This window comes from Helianthus annuus, chromosome 16 (assembly GCF_002127325.2).
Source record: "Helianthus annuus cultivar XRQ/B chromosome 16, HanXRQr2.0-SUNRISE, whole genome shotgun sequence".
NCBI classification, from domain to species: domain Eukaryota; kingdom Viridiplantae; phylum Streptophyta; class Magnoliopsida; order Asterales; family Asteraceae; genus Helianthus; species Helianthus annuus.
The window spans coordinates 185,492,011-185,509,603 of NC_035448.2; the positions used below are offsets into that span (position 1 = coordinate 185,492,011).

The 17,593-nt window shown below is 37.0% G+C and overlaps 1 long non-coding RNA gene and 1 pseudogene across 1 annotated transcript; one reads left to right on the forward strand and one right to left on the reverse strand.

Annotated features, from left to right (window-relative positions):
- Window positions 1-3,898: 3,898 nt before the first annotated feature.
- LOC110918646 lies at window positions 3,899-6,360 on the forward strand. The gene is made up of 3 exons (XR_002581476.2): window positions 3,899-4,099; window positions 5,403-5,506; window positions 5,968-6,360. It is a non-coding gene; the product is annotated as an uncharacterized LOC110918646 (long non-coding RNA).
- Window positions 6,361-7,759: 1,399 nt separating this feature from the next.
- Window positions 7,760-8,890, reverse strand: LOC110920183 (annotated as a pseudogene).
- Between the last annotated feature and the right edge of the window lie 8,703 nt (window positions 8,891-17,593).

The window sequence follows — 17,593 nt, forward strand, 5'->3', positions numbered from 1 at the left end:
AACTTTATAAAAGCCAAAAAGATTTTATTTCTGCTTTATTTTCGATCGTACGATGTTGGAGCTCGAGTCTTCGTTACCTGAAACCTGAACGAAAACCGAATTGACTAAATCTTCATAAACGGTCGAACTTTGCAAGTTTTGAAAGTTAAAGACTTAAATTGACAAATTTATTAAACTTTCAAACTGTCGGACGGTGTTTGATTATGACATGGTCATTCGTGTGTCTCTTGGTTATACTAACTATTCCAAGCAGTTGTTCTCATTACGCGTTTAGATTTCTTGCATGTGCAGATTCTAAAGGCTAGGAGAACATGGTCGATGACAAGCTTCGGGATGAAGACACAACGTGAAGGCACTCAACTGATGAAGATGATCGAGTTGCCGCTGACCATTATCAACACCACAAGGATCTCACTTCATAAAGTTAAAGTATTTCACGAGCATAACTCAAGGGGGAGCTTATGTTAAGGGGGAGTTTGTCAACACACTTCCTACACAATACGGGTAGTTTGTTGATACACTCTCTGCTTTCAAGACGTGAAGACTTTGAAGATCCTCCGACTATGAAGACTTAAAAGGACATCAGAGTTTTGGAAACTCAAAGACCAAAGACCGTCGAAGTTCAAGACAGGTCTACATCTATAGAAGATCAAAACAAGATCAAGACAAAGCTACAGCCAAGGGGGAGTTTGTTGGTGCACTTGTGTCTGTACTTTGTCTGTGTTCGGTCTGTATGAAAACGATGTCCTAAGTCAGTCTGTAAGTTGACCAAGTCAACTATCCTCCTAGTTTGACTTGGACAACATGATGTTGTCTGGATCGAAGGATAGCCTCGAAGGATTCAACTGATCCTTCGAGGTGCTCGAAAGATATGGTTCGACCATGGTTCAACCATTAGACATCGAAGGATGATCCTTCGATGTCCATGCTGATCGTTCGAGCTCCCTGTCATCGATAGATGATCCTTCGGACCATCTATCGAGTCCTTCGACCAGACCTGCTATGTATGGGTATAAATACCCATGCAGTGTGTAAGTGTGAAGCAGATGCACACATAGAGAGTTAGAGAAACTCTGCTGGAAAACACACACACACACACACTTTAGAGAGTTTGCAAACAGATTGTAAACCTTGTGCTTGTAACCGTAAACCTTCATACGTATTAATACAGTGGTGTTAATCGGTGAACTTTGTGTGTTCTTGTGTTTGTTCTTGCTTCATCCCGGTTTGCCTACTAGCTTGGATTCCGCACTCGCTAGTGGGTTAGTATAACAAGGTTTAGGTTGTTCTCGATCCTCCGAGAAAAGGGACCTACAATGTTGGGAATGTGGATGATAGTAAAAGTACTTCAGGATATGTATTTCATTTAGGATCATGAGCAATTGCATGGCAATCAAAAAAGCAAAAGGTAGTTGCCTTATCTTCAACCGAAGCTGAATACATTGCACTATCAATGGCTGGCTGGATGTCAGGCACTCTGGATAAAGGGAATTCTCAATGAACTTCAAATGAATATGGATTGCCCACCGGTAATCTTCTGTGACAACAAATCCACAATTTGTCTAGCTAAAGACCCTGTTTATCATGGAAAAAGCAAACATATTAGAGTGAAGTATCATTTCATTCGTGATCTTCTTAAGGAAGATGAAGTTGAAGTCAGATTCTGTACGGCAAAAGATCAAGCTGCAGACATTCTAACCAAAGCACTGCAACCTAAAAACTTCCTCCGTCTCAAAGGACTCCTGCATGTTGCTGCTATCTAGCTTACGGGAGGGTATTAGAAGGAATATAAGCTAGATATAATAGTTAGTATAATGTATTTATTAATGTAGTTTAATTTATATTATAAGTAGTGGCGGTTATGTATTCAACCGTCAAGTATATATGTATGTATGTATGTATCAACGATATCTTTCACCAATTCGAATAATAAGAACATCATCATTCTCTTATGCCACCTAAAACCCTAATCTGAATTCTAATCTCAATATTCTTTTGATCCCCATGCCACAATTAGATCGACATGTCTATTACCAAGTTCTAGGTTAACATATCTTACCCCTAAACTTTACATAAGTTACAAATACAAACTAAACATACTATCTGCTAATTACATAACGGCTCTTGGACTTAACTAAAAGGGATTAACATCATCATATAAAGATGAAAATAAGTGAGCTTGAGAATCAATTAGCTCTTTAGATGGCTCCCCATTTTGCAAGGCCATCTCTAGCTAGTTTTTTTCCTCTTACAACACAATATATCATAGATAATTAATTTGGCATGAAGTGTACATCCCTTGTCAATAGATAAACAAAAAATGTGGAGAGATATGATTAAGATGTACTTGATCATAACCTAGTACATCTATTTTACGTGTTCAACTTGATCTTTGTTTCCTCATCTTCAATCAATAGGTTAAAAAACTTATCTTTAAAATGTTTTACACGAAATTTGTTTATACTATTTTACCGTCTAATAAAAGCTTAAATGGTAATAACAAGTAGTAACTCATGTGACGTAAAAAGTAGACGAAGTCGAATTTATACCGACACGTATTAGAAAGTCGAAGAAGTAAAAAAAACCCGAGGGACCAAATGTTACCACCAAACACCATACTAAATATCAATCGAACGACGACAAAGTTGAAGAAAAAACGTAGATAAAAATTAATAGAAAAACTAACCTCATTTAATTTTTGTAGCAAAATTATTAAAAACCAAAATACAAAATTAATTAAAAAATACTCTAATGTTTACAATGAAAAGAAAATAAAAAAGGAAACACAGTAATTATTATTCATTAGTATGTTTAAAATTAATATAGTAAATTGCCAAAATCGTCCCTAAGGTTTGGGTATACTTGTCATTTTCATCTAAACAGTTTTTTTGTGCCAAACGTGAAGATCTATATTGTACAAAAAAATTGTTTTGGATAAAAATGACAAACATGCTCAAACCTTAGGAACGATTTTGGCAGTTTACTCAAATTAATATATAAGTAACATTTTTTTCCCAATTTATGGGGGACTAAAAGTGTTGAACTGAAGAAGTCACGTGACCAAAGTTAACAAAGACAAACATTACTATTACTCATGATGTTATGGATTAATACTATATATCAATTAATGGATGTAATTTCTCTAATGAGGATATAGAGATATATAAATTTAACACGATTCATACTTTACTACATATTTTTATAATGTATCTAATATACAATAACTAATATATGTTATGTTTGCAGACAAAAAAAATATCTAAAATATTCGGTGAGTTCTCTCTTTTGTATGCACCTTAATTGAGGCAAATTTGTATCTTTTGTCATGTTTTGCACAATAATCTCCTCTGCTATCTTTGAGGAAGTTATTGGAACTGGCGTTACGTGAGTTCAAAAAGTTGTGGGGCCAAGTATGTTCATATTATCTGTATCGACACCAGCTTTGTTTACTTAACAAATCTTTCGACTTATAGAAACATGACATTTAAATTTAGGAGCTATCAATGACTAAATGAGCATCAGGCTGAACAGTTGGCATGTTTTGGTGGTTCAGTATTTTCATCGTTACCTCTTCTTTATACCAACTTCAGTTACCTAACAAAATTTCAAGCTCTAGAAAACAACATTTGCTTTAGCAGACAGGAATGAGCATCGGTATGAAACAGTTAGCGGTTTTTTGGGGGTTGATAGAGGTGGCAAACAGACAGTTTCAACTCATTTATATGAAGCTGGTCAGTTCGGATTCTATTTGTTTGATGATGGGTCAAAGAGGTACCCTATAATTAAGTAGCTTATAACTAAACGGGTTAAACTGGCCAAATGCCTTCTAGCTAAACGTTTTATATTGTTTTAATCAAATGAAATTATCTATAATAACATTTGCCGTAGGTTCTTAGCTACAGTACTAACGCCGTGAAGAAACATCGTTTACAAAAGGGTAACCCACGTAATCCAGTTCCACCGCATCCCACGACGTCCTCCGCTTCCTCCCTCTTCTCTCTGTCTACGACTGCTACGTCCACACGTCGTCGTCCCTCCCTTCAATTTCGATTCCGATGATCACGCTTGATGCTTTCATTTGAAATTAGGGCTCCAACAGGTATGTTTCAGCTATTTGGGCTCGGATTTCAGTTAGTTTATGGTAAATCTTCAGCTTTACTTCTGCAATTAGGGCTTGAATTTTAATTAGTTTTGGATGAATATTTACAATTTGAGGTATGGCGCTTTCTATTTTTGCAATCCTATTTCCAGATTTTTGTAGAAGATCTGGCACTTTAGGTCTCACTTGGGTTGATTTTAGATTCTACAGTTGTGTACGCTTTTCATCTAACATTCACCTTGCAACAGATAGGAGGTGCCAGGGTTTTTTTTACACCTTATAAATACGACTTCAGGATTGTAAATCTATGTGTATTATAGGGTGGGTGTGGCCGCATGGGGGCACATAAATTAGTTTGCATGAATCGGGTTTGATAAGCCCCGAGTTAGTGATTATAATTATCATGGAAGTTATTCGATAAGTTTTTTTTTTTATTTAGAGCATGCTTAATCAATTAATTGTGAATACACCTGAGGAAAAGTTACTTCTATAAGTATCAGGATTTAACTATATTCAATATATATAGGACTTTAAAGTTGTAATTCTTTGTATGCTTTATTCGAAAATTGATTTGCAACAACAGGGTTGTTGGTTTACCTCTAGAAAGTAAACCATGAGTCATGAGAAAGTTTATCTACCTCTCAAATATAGACTCTTCTATTTGTTTCTTCTAATTACAGTCCATATTATCAAGCCAGTTCGTATCAGTAGTCCATCAAGTTAGAATGCAGTTAGGTAGTTAGGAAAATGTGAAAAATATCCCAAGGAGGTGGAGACATGGATAGGCAACAACATGTGTCTAGAAAACTATGAGACCGCTACAATAAAGTAATGGTATTTAGAGAAAGATAAGATTGGGGGCAAACATGTATTATAGTGTCAAAGAGCCATAAAAAAGTTGTTGATAAAACACCAAAATAGTAATGGGAAATGTAGTAGTAGATGCTATTAAGTGCATATCTCTGTGAACAAAACATTAGGAAGACCTTTAGCAATTCCAGAAGAGATGAGTCAATAACTTATAAACGCAATTTAAAATGTAAATATGTGAGACGCTAAAGCAAGAAAGGTTAACCCGTTTGAGAAAGAGATTTTTCTCGGCCATTTCTATGTGAAGGACCGACTTGGATTTCACATCAAGTGGAAATGATGTGTTGACTGGGTCATACAGGTTAAAGGTCATACAGGTTAAAGGTCAAGCATGCTAGTAGAAGTTAGTATTGAAAATGTGATTAAATCCATACCATTTTATTTTGTATATTTCATAAAGAACTTAGTATACTGATTGTCGTATGTTTTCAAGGTAACTTGGTAGAATCTTCCTCGAAACAAAGTATATCATCAGTTCCAACGTTTGATGTGGCGTTTTTGGTTGCCATAAACAATATGATGGTATAATGCTTGAAGGTAATTTTTTGGGCAGTTACATGATTGATCAGTTTATGCAACATAATTGTATTAGAGTTAGTTATTTATGTTGTCATCAGATTCTTTTTTTTTATCAACTTTATTATAATTGCCTCAAAAGTTCCTTCTTTTGCTATTGAGTGTGCTTTCTTCTACTTTGTGGGTGCTAAGTTACTAGAGTTACCACATGTCAAAGTTTAATTTGGTTCGTATGAGGCAAGCCAACAATGGAAAAAATAACTGTGTGCTGGGCAATAGTATAACAATTATTATTCAAATAGCTTTTGTTGGGCAAATCATTTTGTGATAACAGACAAAAAAAGTATTATTCAAATATATGATTTATTAATTTGCATTATGCTTGCAGGTATTTTGTGAGAACATGTATTGTTTAATGTTACCTATCCACACTAAACTCTCCTATTTCTGGTTTAACAAAGGTGTATTCTTCTACTTCGCAGGTCCCAAATTGCAGGCCCTAGGTTGCAGTTAGCCTTTTAATTGTTCCCCATTCCACATGTTATGGTTTTCACTTATGTTTACCGGCTTACTAACATTGTGTACCAAAATGAATCCGAGAGGGGCCTTTGGCAAGCGTTCAACAAAGTTTAGTTCTTATTAAAATGTGTATCTGCACATGGTCGTCGTTTGCGTAGGGTTATGAATGTTAAGAGTCGGTGATAGGTGATTGATCTGCTTCGTCTCAAGAACAACACACCCCCACTTTCTGTGTGCTCCTTTACTTTGTAACGATGGTTTAGTGTTAATGATTTTGATGTGCTTTTTTGATGTGCTCTCGGCACCTTTAACATATCGAAAAAACTATAAAATACGATCGCATGATTTTGGACGTCGATGGGTCAGCTAAACTTTTGTAAAGAAATTGGGGTTCCCCGCAAAGCGGGGGTCGGAAAATTCTAGTTATACTTATAATATATATAGTTTTTAGTCATATTTAATCAATTATTTTAGTCGCACTTATTTTGACCTGTTACATAACCCATGCCTGTTTTGTCATCTCTATCAGTGACAATATTTATAAATGTTCCACAACTCAAGCTGTACACTGTCACCACGCCGTTCAAAAAAAAAAAAAAAAAAAAGAAGAAAACTCAAGCTGTACACTGTCACCAATTATTTTTGTTAATTATCATGTTTATTCTTGTTGGTGCACTTGTGTCTGTACTTTGTCTGTATTCGGTCTATATGTAAACGATGTCCTAAGTTGACCAAGTCAACTATCCTCCTAGTTTGACTTGGCCAATAAGTTGTAATATGTTTGTCTGAATCGAAGGATAGCCTCGAAGGATACTGTTGATCCTTCGAGGTGATCGAAAGATATGATTCGAATGTTAGACCTCGAAGGATCATCCTTCGAGGTCCTTGCTGATCCTTCGAAAGCACTATATCCGAAAGATGATCCTTCGGACCATCTATCGGATCCTTCGGACCAGACATCTTGGGCTGGGTATATATACCCATGCAGTGTAGTGTGAGAGATGCACACTTAGAGAGACAGAAAGTTAGAGAGTTGAGAGCATTCTGTCCGAAACTCACACACACACACTTTGAGAGTTTGCAAACTGTTTGTAAACATTGTGCTTGTAACCGGAACCTTCATACGTATTAATACAGTGGTGTTAATCGGTGAACTCTTGTGTGTTTGTTTCTATACTTGTTTCATCTCAGTTTGCTTACTAGCTTGGATTCCGCACTCGCTAGTAGGTTTGTATAACAAGGTTTAGGTTCGTTATCCACCGCGAAAAGGGACCTACAATTCTTAGTTCTTACATTAATTAGCTGCAACAAGAAGTTGCCACAGGCGGACCAAATATAATAAAATGAGACTTGAGACTAATAGGTCTTTCGTGGAGTTGCAAATTCCAAATCGCCTAGATCGAGCAGCTCTAACCTATTTCGTATTTGCTATATAACCCGCGCTTAGTCTTTTGAAAATACGCCAGTTTTTACTGTTAAATACACGACTGTTCTTGAAAATCTTTTCAAAAGTGTTTGATACAATTTGGCATATCATTTTAAAAATAACTTGGGATAATATAATGTTTCTTGTTGCCATTTTGACATGTTTGATTCCTCCACTATCCATCTTCCATATATTCATCAAAATGGCCCCCCTCGTCCAACATATATTTGAGAGTTAATCGGACATGTGTTTCCATATCATTCACCATTAATTTCCGAGGTGTCACAGATCACCAACAATTACATCGTACAGAAAGCAATGTAACTTAACTAGGAATAAACTTCAATAAGAGATCTTAACCCCAAAAATGGAGTTATTTTGTAATCACTAAAGCCGGCACCAATGAAGAGCTTTGCCCAATGTTAATCGAACCTCTCTCTTCTTGTTGCCAAAGTCGCCATAAGCATATCAAAGAAAAGTTGTCTCAAGTAAATCTTTCTCTCCTTCATGAACCTTCACGACCATGTCTATGATGATTAATTTTCCTCTAGTTTCCTTGTTTGGAATTGCTTCCTTGCATTGCTTCAGTATCTTCACACATTTTTCATCACTCCACTCATGTAAAATCCACTATTCTTTTATAGAATACATAAAAAGAGTGAAATAAATTTTCAAAAAAAAAAAAAAAAAACTAATGATATCATCAAAAGTGCATCAGCTTTAGGAATGGCTTTAAACATGTCTCCACCAACATAACTCAAGTTTTTATTTCCAACCAAACCATCAACTACGTGAGGAAGATCAAAACTTGTGCAACTAATTTTGCGGAAAGCTTTGGCGATACCTTTGGCAAAAGACCCATCTAACCCTTCAAAAACACCCCCACAATGTTCAAGAACGACACTTGTAACAAGCCTTGCATTGCTGGCCATCGCTTCATTGAAGAACTGATTAAGATTATTCTCTTGGCATGCAAGATTCCATAACATCCTCCCATAGGTTGTGTGAACGAGGGTGACATCATCGTTTTGGAACCATTTGCTCAAGTGTTGCCATGGATCCATCAGCATTGGATCCAACATGGATAGCAAAAAGGGCCTAACACTTAGTGTCTCTTCCTTTAAAAGCAATCGAGAAGCAGGAGTTAGTAAATAGCCTTCTCCACCCTCCTCATCATTGCCTCTGGGTGTGGTCAATACACTATGTTTCACAAAGAAACCAAGTGAAAAAGGACGCGCTCAAGCCGATAGACAAAAAGAGTTCTTTCCTGGTTTATGTTAAGGGTTTCGACTAACTCGGAAAAGCAACATTGGTGAACCATGGTGACTAAGGATATCGGGTTTTTGTAGCTGAACTGCACATTTAAGTGACATGGAGTTTATAAAGCCGAATAGATGATTCCACATGTGAGCTTGAGAGTCAAGTAACTCTTTAGATAGCTCACCATTTTGCAATGCCATCTCTAGCTAGTTTTCCTTCTTTTTTTTATTTTTTTATTTTTTTTTATTTTTTTTTTTTATTTTTTTTTTCTTACAATGCAATCTCTCGATCTATATCTCATAGATAATTTGACATGATGTGAACATATATACAGCCCTTGTCAAGATATAGAAAAAATATGTGAAGAGATATGATTGAGATGTACTTGATTCATAACCTAGTACATCTATTTTACGTGTTCAACTTGATATCCCTAAAAAAAGATATCTATAATATTCAGGCATGAGTTCTTTTTCTTTTATATGCACCTTAATTGAAGCAAATTTGTATCTTTTGTCATGTTTTACACAATAATCTCTACCATCTCTGAGGAAGTTATTGGAACTGGATTTACATGGGTGCACAAAGTTGAGCGGCCTAGTATTTTCATATTAGGGTACCCTTCATATTATCTGTATCTATACTTACTTTATTTACTTCCCAAATCTTTTGACTTTTAAAAACATGACATTCGAATTTAGGAGCTATGAATTACCTCATCTTTATACCAACTTCAGTTACCTAACAAAATTTAAGTTCTAGAAAACAACATACGCTTTAGTAGACAGGAATGAGCATCAATATGAAAAGTTAGCTGTTTTTTTAGAGGTTAACTAGAGGTGACAATTACAACCCATTTAATGAAACGAGCTAAACCGGTCAAATGTCATCTAACTTGCATTGAAGTACTTCAGACATTTTATATTGCTTTTTTCAACTTAAATTAATTTATATATAGTTTTAATCATATGTAACAAAATCAATAGTTACACTATTACTAAGCTAAAAGAAGTGCTTTTGGTGGGCCCAACCCAAACCCGTCCATTTACTCACTTAGCTTGACATGTTACACATCCCACCTTTTTGTCATCTCTATTAGTGAAACCATTTCTTTAGATATTTCATAACTCGGCTGGACACTATTAGGGATTTTTTTTCGTTAATTATCAGGTGTATTCTATTTTATTTCATGCTTTTCGCTGCAATAAAAAAGTTGCCATCATTTTTATATTTATAACTAACTTATTTTATAAGCTTAATTCATATTAAGAAGTTTCCGTTGAACAAAGAACTCGAATAAGATTAGAAATGCATTGAAGTGCAAGGCTTTAGGATACCACTAGTAAGAATAGTTAATTTTTTTTTTTTTTTTTGGTAAAGGAGGGCGGCACCTCCCATAAATTTTATTAATAACAAAAAATATTTACACCTAAAAGGGTTTAGGTTTCCGGGACATAAAACCCAAGGAACACACCACCCCAATAACAAAGGGCCTAACAAAATGGGTCAACCAAACCCGGCCCATGCCTAAACTATACACCAACCAAAACCAATCTAAACAAAAACCAGTCCAAAAAACATAACCAAAAAACCAAAATAAAACCTATACATCAAGACTAAAAAAACAAAACAAGCCTTCAGTCTTCACTTCGCAGCTCTCATCCCAAGCTTCCCCAAGTCTTCAATAAAACAACTTCTAGCATTCCCATCTAGAAGCTCTCCAACACAAACTCTAATCCACATCCTCAGCAGCCCATAACCAGCAACCAGCAGCCATCCCAAACCTCTATACTTCATACATAACCACTGTAGACCATTTAGATCCTCGATCTTCATCCACTGCCTATGAGCCCTTTTATCCGCAACACACACCTTGTCAACAGAGCAGTCTCCCCTTATAACCATAATAAACCTCACCTTGCTAGTATTATCCATAACCGATACCCCACCCGGCTCTATATAAAACCAACAACCAAAATTCCCTAAATACCCTTCCCTCTCCAATTGCTCCCCAACAGTTTTTTTATCATAGAACAACAAAGAATCCCCACCATCAACTAGTAAGAATAGTTGTTTTACCTAACAATGAGTTGTTAATGAAACAATGAGATATACACATGTTTTATTTGTGACTAAGGGGCTGTTTGTTTACCTTTTAATGAGACTTTTAATGGTTCAGACCTTTTACTGGTTCCGCACTTAATGGTTCAGACTGTTTGTTTCACGAGCAGATGTCTGAATGGTTCAGACATTTGCCTCTGAATGGTTAAGATTTATACAGAGTCTGAATGGTTAAGACCTCTAATCTAAATTGGTCGGGCATTTGTCTCTGAACGTTTAAGCATTATACGGGCTCTTAATTGTTCATACCTCTTACTGGTTCAGCACTGATGATTCAGACATCTTACTGGTTCAGCACTGATGATTCAGACATCTTACTGGTTCAGCACTTAACCATTCAGATGTTGCCAAATGTATTCATGCAATCTCATGATGCATATTGTGAGGAAACCTCTCTGTATGTTTACATTTAAATTTATTAGAATATTTTCACATTTTTACACATGATATAAGACCAATTTTTCGAATGGTATATTTGTACATGGAACAATAGGAATGCAAAAGAAGAGTGAAGAAAAAAAATCACTCCTTTTGAGTTTGAATAAAATTTGAAATCAAATTCATATATGGAGATATTACTTGACTTTACATAATAAGGAAAGCACGAGTTCTCACCACCTCATGTAATTAATTAGTTATCACATTCTCGATTATCATATTTAATTTCTTAGTTGTCAAATGGATGGCAAATTGCTAAAAAAATCCTACAAAAGAGGGTTTTATGTAATTGTTTTAGTCATTAAATAATACATCATTTTTCTCTTGGAAGGTATCTCTCTCTTGTTTATAATTTCGCTTCCGCCTCGCCCGATACGTGACGTATTGTAGTTCAGTCATGCGTCAGTTGATATCAGAGCTCATTAGTATCCTAGTAGCAATTATCAAAGGTGTTCAACAACCCTGTTCTAATGGATGGAAGTGGGTGGTTGAAAAACAATCGAGAGGGTCTTAACTACGTTATCACTCATCATCACACAAGCTATGATGACGTTGATCGCAGTAGGAATGAGCAACCCCTTGTCTACCGACGTGTTATCATTCATGATGAAGACTAATCTATTAGTGTATTCAATCAGACAGAGTTCTGGTACAAATTTATACAATATAATAGCTCTCTAGAACTCTCTCTCTCTCTCTCTCTATATATATATATATATATATGTATATACACTCTCTCTAGCTTTTTCAAGCTCTCTATACAAATGACACTAGTACGGTATTTATACTATACACACATGAATCTATCAATAGTCACTAAATGTATCGTCAATGGACAAGATCGACAGTCCCATGGTTTTCGTTCATGTCGATAGTCCATAATTGTGTTGTTCAAGTCAATAGTTATATACAAATGTTCATTGAATGACAGTTGATGTCTTGCATGCTTTCAAAATACACTTGATGATGTTATGATGACTGTTATGGGTGAAATTCTGAGCCCATATCCTGACTTTGTATCTTGATTTTTTATTAGTTGTATATGATCAGTATATCGGATCAGGATATCGTATCAGGATACCGTATCAGGATATCGGGCCAGGATATTGGTAATATCCTGAGGGAGTATCCTGACTATTACTAACGATTGGCTTGTAAAACGTTGGTTGCAAGGTACCAACGTTAAAAGACTTGGTCTACCTGAAGATTCGCTCAAGGTGGTTGAAAAATGGATGTTGATGGTGGAAGAATGGGTCTTGTAACGGTCAGAATAGAAGAAAGGCATATTTCGCGAGAATATCGGATGTTGGTCAATTTTATTGACATTGTAACGGTTATATGAGCTGAAGACCCGGTTTTATAGTCAATAAGCACGTGGAAAACAAGTAGAAGCAGCCCCCAATGTTCAGAATGGAATATTCCCAGCATCCCGGAATAATAGGAGAGTTAGTTTGTTATTTGTAACTATAAATAGAAGGCCAGATCAATAGGAACACACACTTCACTCTCTACTCTCGAACTCACACTTCTTTTTTCTTTCTATTACGCACAAACACTCAACACTTGTAATCGTTGTACCACTTAGCATTGATCTGAGCCATATCCTGCACTGTATCCTGGTTATTCAAGCAATAAGAAGAATAAGGCAGCCGACGATTGTCAGCTCCCGAGGTTTTATGCCGGAGATCTAGATTGATCAAGGGCTTTCCTCGTATATCTCGTGTCAACCTTTACTTTTTTGCTCATTGTTTGATCATAGATACAGCTCTATATCCTGAGCCGTATCCTGAAACTGTTTTTGTAATTGACTTGGTTAAAATATTTTTCACACATATTTCTAGCACACTACCTCACTTAACTAATTTGATCACTTAATTACTTCGGTAATAAACAATGACAACATGATGATGTCATCATGATGTCATTTTATCCAAATATCTGACCACGTCGTTCTTGTATCTTCGTCATTTGCATCTCGTTCGTCGAGTCGAACCGACGGAGGAACGTCGTTGACTTCGGTCTCCAACCGAATTGACACTAGCTACATCCACACAAAAGTGCATCAACATAAATCATTCTCAGTCCCAATAAAATGACCTGTTGTATGGTGAATCAGGCTTAATATGTCCATCTTCATCGTTACGTAATTCGGTTTTGTATTGGTCTGAATCTGGAACTCACCCTGCTACGATGGTTAGATTTGTCGAATTCAACAATTTCATCATATTAAAGAATCTTATTGTCATGAGCAAGTTGGTTCTTTTTGAGGCAGTATATGAATTTGGTTATGAGGATGAACCTATTAGGTTTCTGTTAAACTGGGGAAATGTTGATTCTGCCAAAGTTACTACCATATAAGAGGGATGCAAATTTTAAGCGATCAATTGGTTTGGGAGCAATGGGTGATCAATATAAAGTGGTGGTGACAACTTGTCCTAAGACTGCCCAAGTGTTAGAGGTTGGATCAGGAGGAGGGTGGTGGTTAGTAGTAAATGTTCCTAATATCATACCATAGAGCAGGAACAACAGTCAGGGGTTACATTCATTGGATTGCTTCTATTCGTGGTGGTGATAAGATAGTGAGGTTTGACATCGAAAAACAAATATTTTCACCACTACCGACCACACCTGCTTACATCCCTAAGAAAGCATTTCCTGCGGGTTACACATCTCCTCAGTTGGGAGTTCTTGATGATATGTTGTGCATTACATATTCAAGACAAAACCAAATCACAGTTTAGGTGATACAATCCTATGGCGATGAATACAATACCTGAGGCATCCATACTTCATTGTACTTTGTGGGACCCCTCCCCATCTTTGAGGCTCCTGATGAAGTTGCAAAACAATCAATTGTTGATGGCAGGAAATAAGAACAGTGTGGTACAAGTCATAGGATATCTTATTAGGTAGTCGTACGACGTAATAACTTTTTCTTCACGAATGAAAGACAGCGAAACTATAGAAGAATATATCAATAGAATGACAGTTATAGTGAATCAATTACGATTAAATGAAGAAAACATCACAGAACAACGAATAGTTGAAAAAATTCTTCGTAGTTTAACAAGGAAATATGAATCGGTTGTAGTAGCCATAGAAGAATCGAAGGACATAACAGTCATGTCCACGAAAGAGTTACTTGGGATTTTACAATCTCAGAATTAAGGTTGAAACAGTATGATGATGTACCCGTCGAACAGGCATTTCAAATACAAAGCCAAAACCAGATTCGATCAAGATTTTTTAGATCTGATTTCACTGGAAAAGGAAGAGGCAGGAGAAGAGGAAGGTTTAGCGGACAAATCCGCTGTTATAATTGTCAAAAACTGGGGCACATGACACGTTTTTGTCAAAAAGGGGACGAGAATGAGAAAAGCAACAATTCTCTATTACATGAAGATGAGAGGGAAGAAGGGAACGATGAAACCCTATTTATGATTTTTAACGTAGAAGAGATAACGAAAGAGGATTGCTGGTATTTAGATAGTGGATGTAGCAATCATATGACCGGGAACAAGAGTTTGTTTATTAATCTGAATGAATCAGAAAAGTAGGAAGTAAGAACCGGAGACAACAAGAGGCTCAGTGTATTAGGAAGTGGTGATGTAGCCATCAAAGTGAAAGGAGTAGAGAAAAAGGTAACGAATGTTTTCTATGTCGAAGGCCTAAAACATAAATTATTAAGCGTGGGACAACTTGTGCAAAAAGGATATGAAGTGAACTTTCATAATCATGAGTGTGTCATCAAAGATCCAACAGGAAAGCACATGGGAACAGTTAGAATGTCAGGAAACAAAATGTTTCCTTTAAATCTAAACTATGATGTTACCCCAAGAGTTTGCAATGTAATGACTCAAGACATCTCGGTATTGTGGCATCGACGATATGGTCACATAAACTTCGAGACTCTGCATAACATGGGAGAAAAAGAAGTTGTAAAAGGTTTACCAAAAGCTGCATCCAAATCATCACAGAGTGTATGTGAAGGGTGCTTGTTTGGAAAACATGCTCGAAAGTCATTTCCTAAACAAGCAACATGGCATGCCACCATGTAACACCCCGTGTTTCGAAAGTCAAAGTCAAAGTCAAGATTGAAGTCAAAGGAAGAAAAGATTGCTAATTGCGATCTGTCACTCCTTGCTCCAATCCTGTTTTGACTTCTTTGACTTGTAGTTAGTCTATTTTATCATTTATGTTGGTTGTTTTATGTGGAGTATCTGTTAATAATCGATATTTATCGCATGTTTAATCGCTTTATCGCTTATTGCAATCGCGCTCGCAACTCGAAATACGCATCTAGGTTAATTATATGTGTGTGTGTGTGCCTTATGTGTTCCTTGTGCGTGTTTAGTTATGTAATGTGTGGAAATCAATCGAAACGCAATCGAAACTCAATCGCAATCGAATCGAATCGCAAACGCTAAACGCAAGCGAATTAGGATGCTTGTATGTTAGATATAGTAGTTGGGATTAAAAGTAATTTGAATAGGAAACTCTATCGCATTCGCATCGCTCGCAATCGCAATCGAAACCGAAACAGAAAAACTCGTCAAACCAAGTGACTGATCGACCAGGCAGCTAATCGATTGACCAGCTGTCCGATCGAACTGCAGTTCGATCGACCAGCCAGTCGGCCGGCCTGCCTAACCGATCGATCAGCCTTTCTTCTCCCCTTTCCACTTTGGGAAACCCTATAAATACCCCTTGTCACCATCATTCTTTCTACTTTTGGCAACTAACGTCCGACCAGCTCATTCTTCCCACTTTTCTTCAGATTTCTCTCGATTCCGGTAAGATTTCATCCTAAATCTTGTACTTCCTTAATCTACACGCACTCCTACACCTTTCTATCTTTTGAATCTTAACTTTTAACCGTGAAATCATCAAGATTCAAGGTGTTCTAGGATGATGTCATCATGTGTTCTTGAAGAACTTCATGTTTTGGCCTCAACCCACCAAGAACAACTTAGATCTAACCGATTTCCACATAAACAAACAAAGATCTTTCATAGATCTAAGCATATTCACAATGAAAAGGATTGAAATATGGTTTTCTAACTTTCTTTCAACTCTTTTACACTCAATGCCTTCAAAACTGATAGAAACGGAGCTTGTACAGACCTACTACTCATTCTTGTGGTTGTGTGGCCCAAGATCTGGATTCTATCCACGAGGTTCACCAATTTCGGGTTAAACATGGAACACCGTCTCGAACAGTTACTAATCGGATTTGGGTGATTCCTGTCCGATCAGGAGTACCAAGTATTAACGAGGTTTCTGTTGTTTAGCACGTTATCACAACATCTCAATAAAAATGACAAACAATCAAGACAACCAAGTGTTAGACGAATAGGTCGACCAGGACGGAGTGCCGTCCGATCGGACTACTGTCCGATCGAACAGCCAATCCGAACGACTGACCAATTCGAACGGCTTGCACCTTTGTCCCACTTTAACTTTCAAATCAAATCAACTCTCAAGAGTTTTGGAACACCGAACGGATTGCCATTCGTTCGAGCTACCACTTGATCGACCGACCATCCCAAATATGTGATGTTTCAAAACTTCAGCACTTAAACAAATTTTCAACATGTTCAAGATACAAAGGATGCCACCCGATCGAACTACCGTCCAATCGAGTGACAACCTGCTGTGAACTTGTTTTCACTGAAGTGCCCAACCAATCGGGTTGCCGGCCGATCGAACGACTGTCCGATCGACCGACCTGAAAGGTAAAGGTACTTCTATGTTTTCAAAATGCTACAACAAAAACATCAAAAGACAAGCCATCATACACAAACACATCTTTCCCAAAGGAAGTAACAATCCATTCGAACGGCCATCCGACCGGACAGCCGTCCAAACGGACTGTCACTCGCACGATCAGCTGTCTGATCAGACTACCATCCGATCGACCAGCTGTTCGACCCACCAACACTTGTTTCGTTTTACGCGCCACTTGTCGTTATGCTATCGATCTGATTCAGGCGAACCCTACTCTCTAGCGCTCCCTTCAATCCATCAATCGCTGTGAGTATACTCGATCCCGTTTTGCTTTATGCACTTTTAGGTGTTACATACGTTACTTATACTAAATCACATCGAACACACTACGCAATACTTAAAACGCTAACCGTTACCGCATGTTATACGTGACTTAATGAATGCTTGTTTGTTATGTTTACACATGGAATGCTGTCTACCTGCCTTAGCAACGGTAGTACTATTAGTTTGGACTTAGCACCCGTTCACTCGGGGGTTGTTAAGGACAATTACCTACATGGCTCACAGTGGTGAGAATGTATCGCGAACTGCCTTGGGCAGTCAACCCGCAATCATTG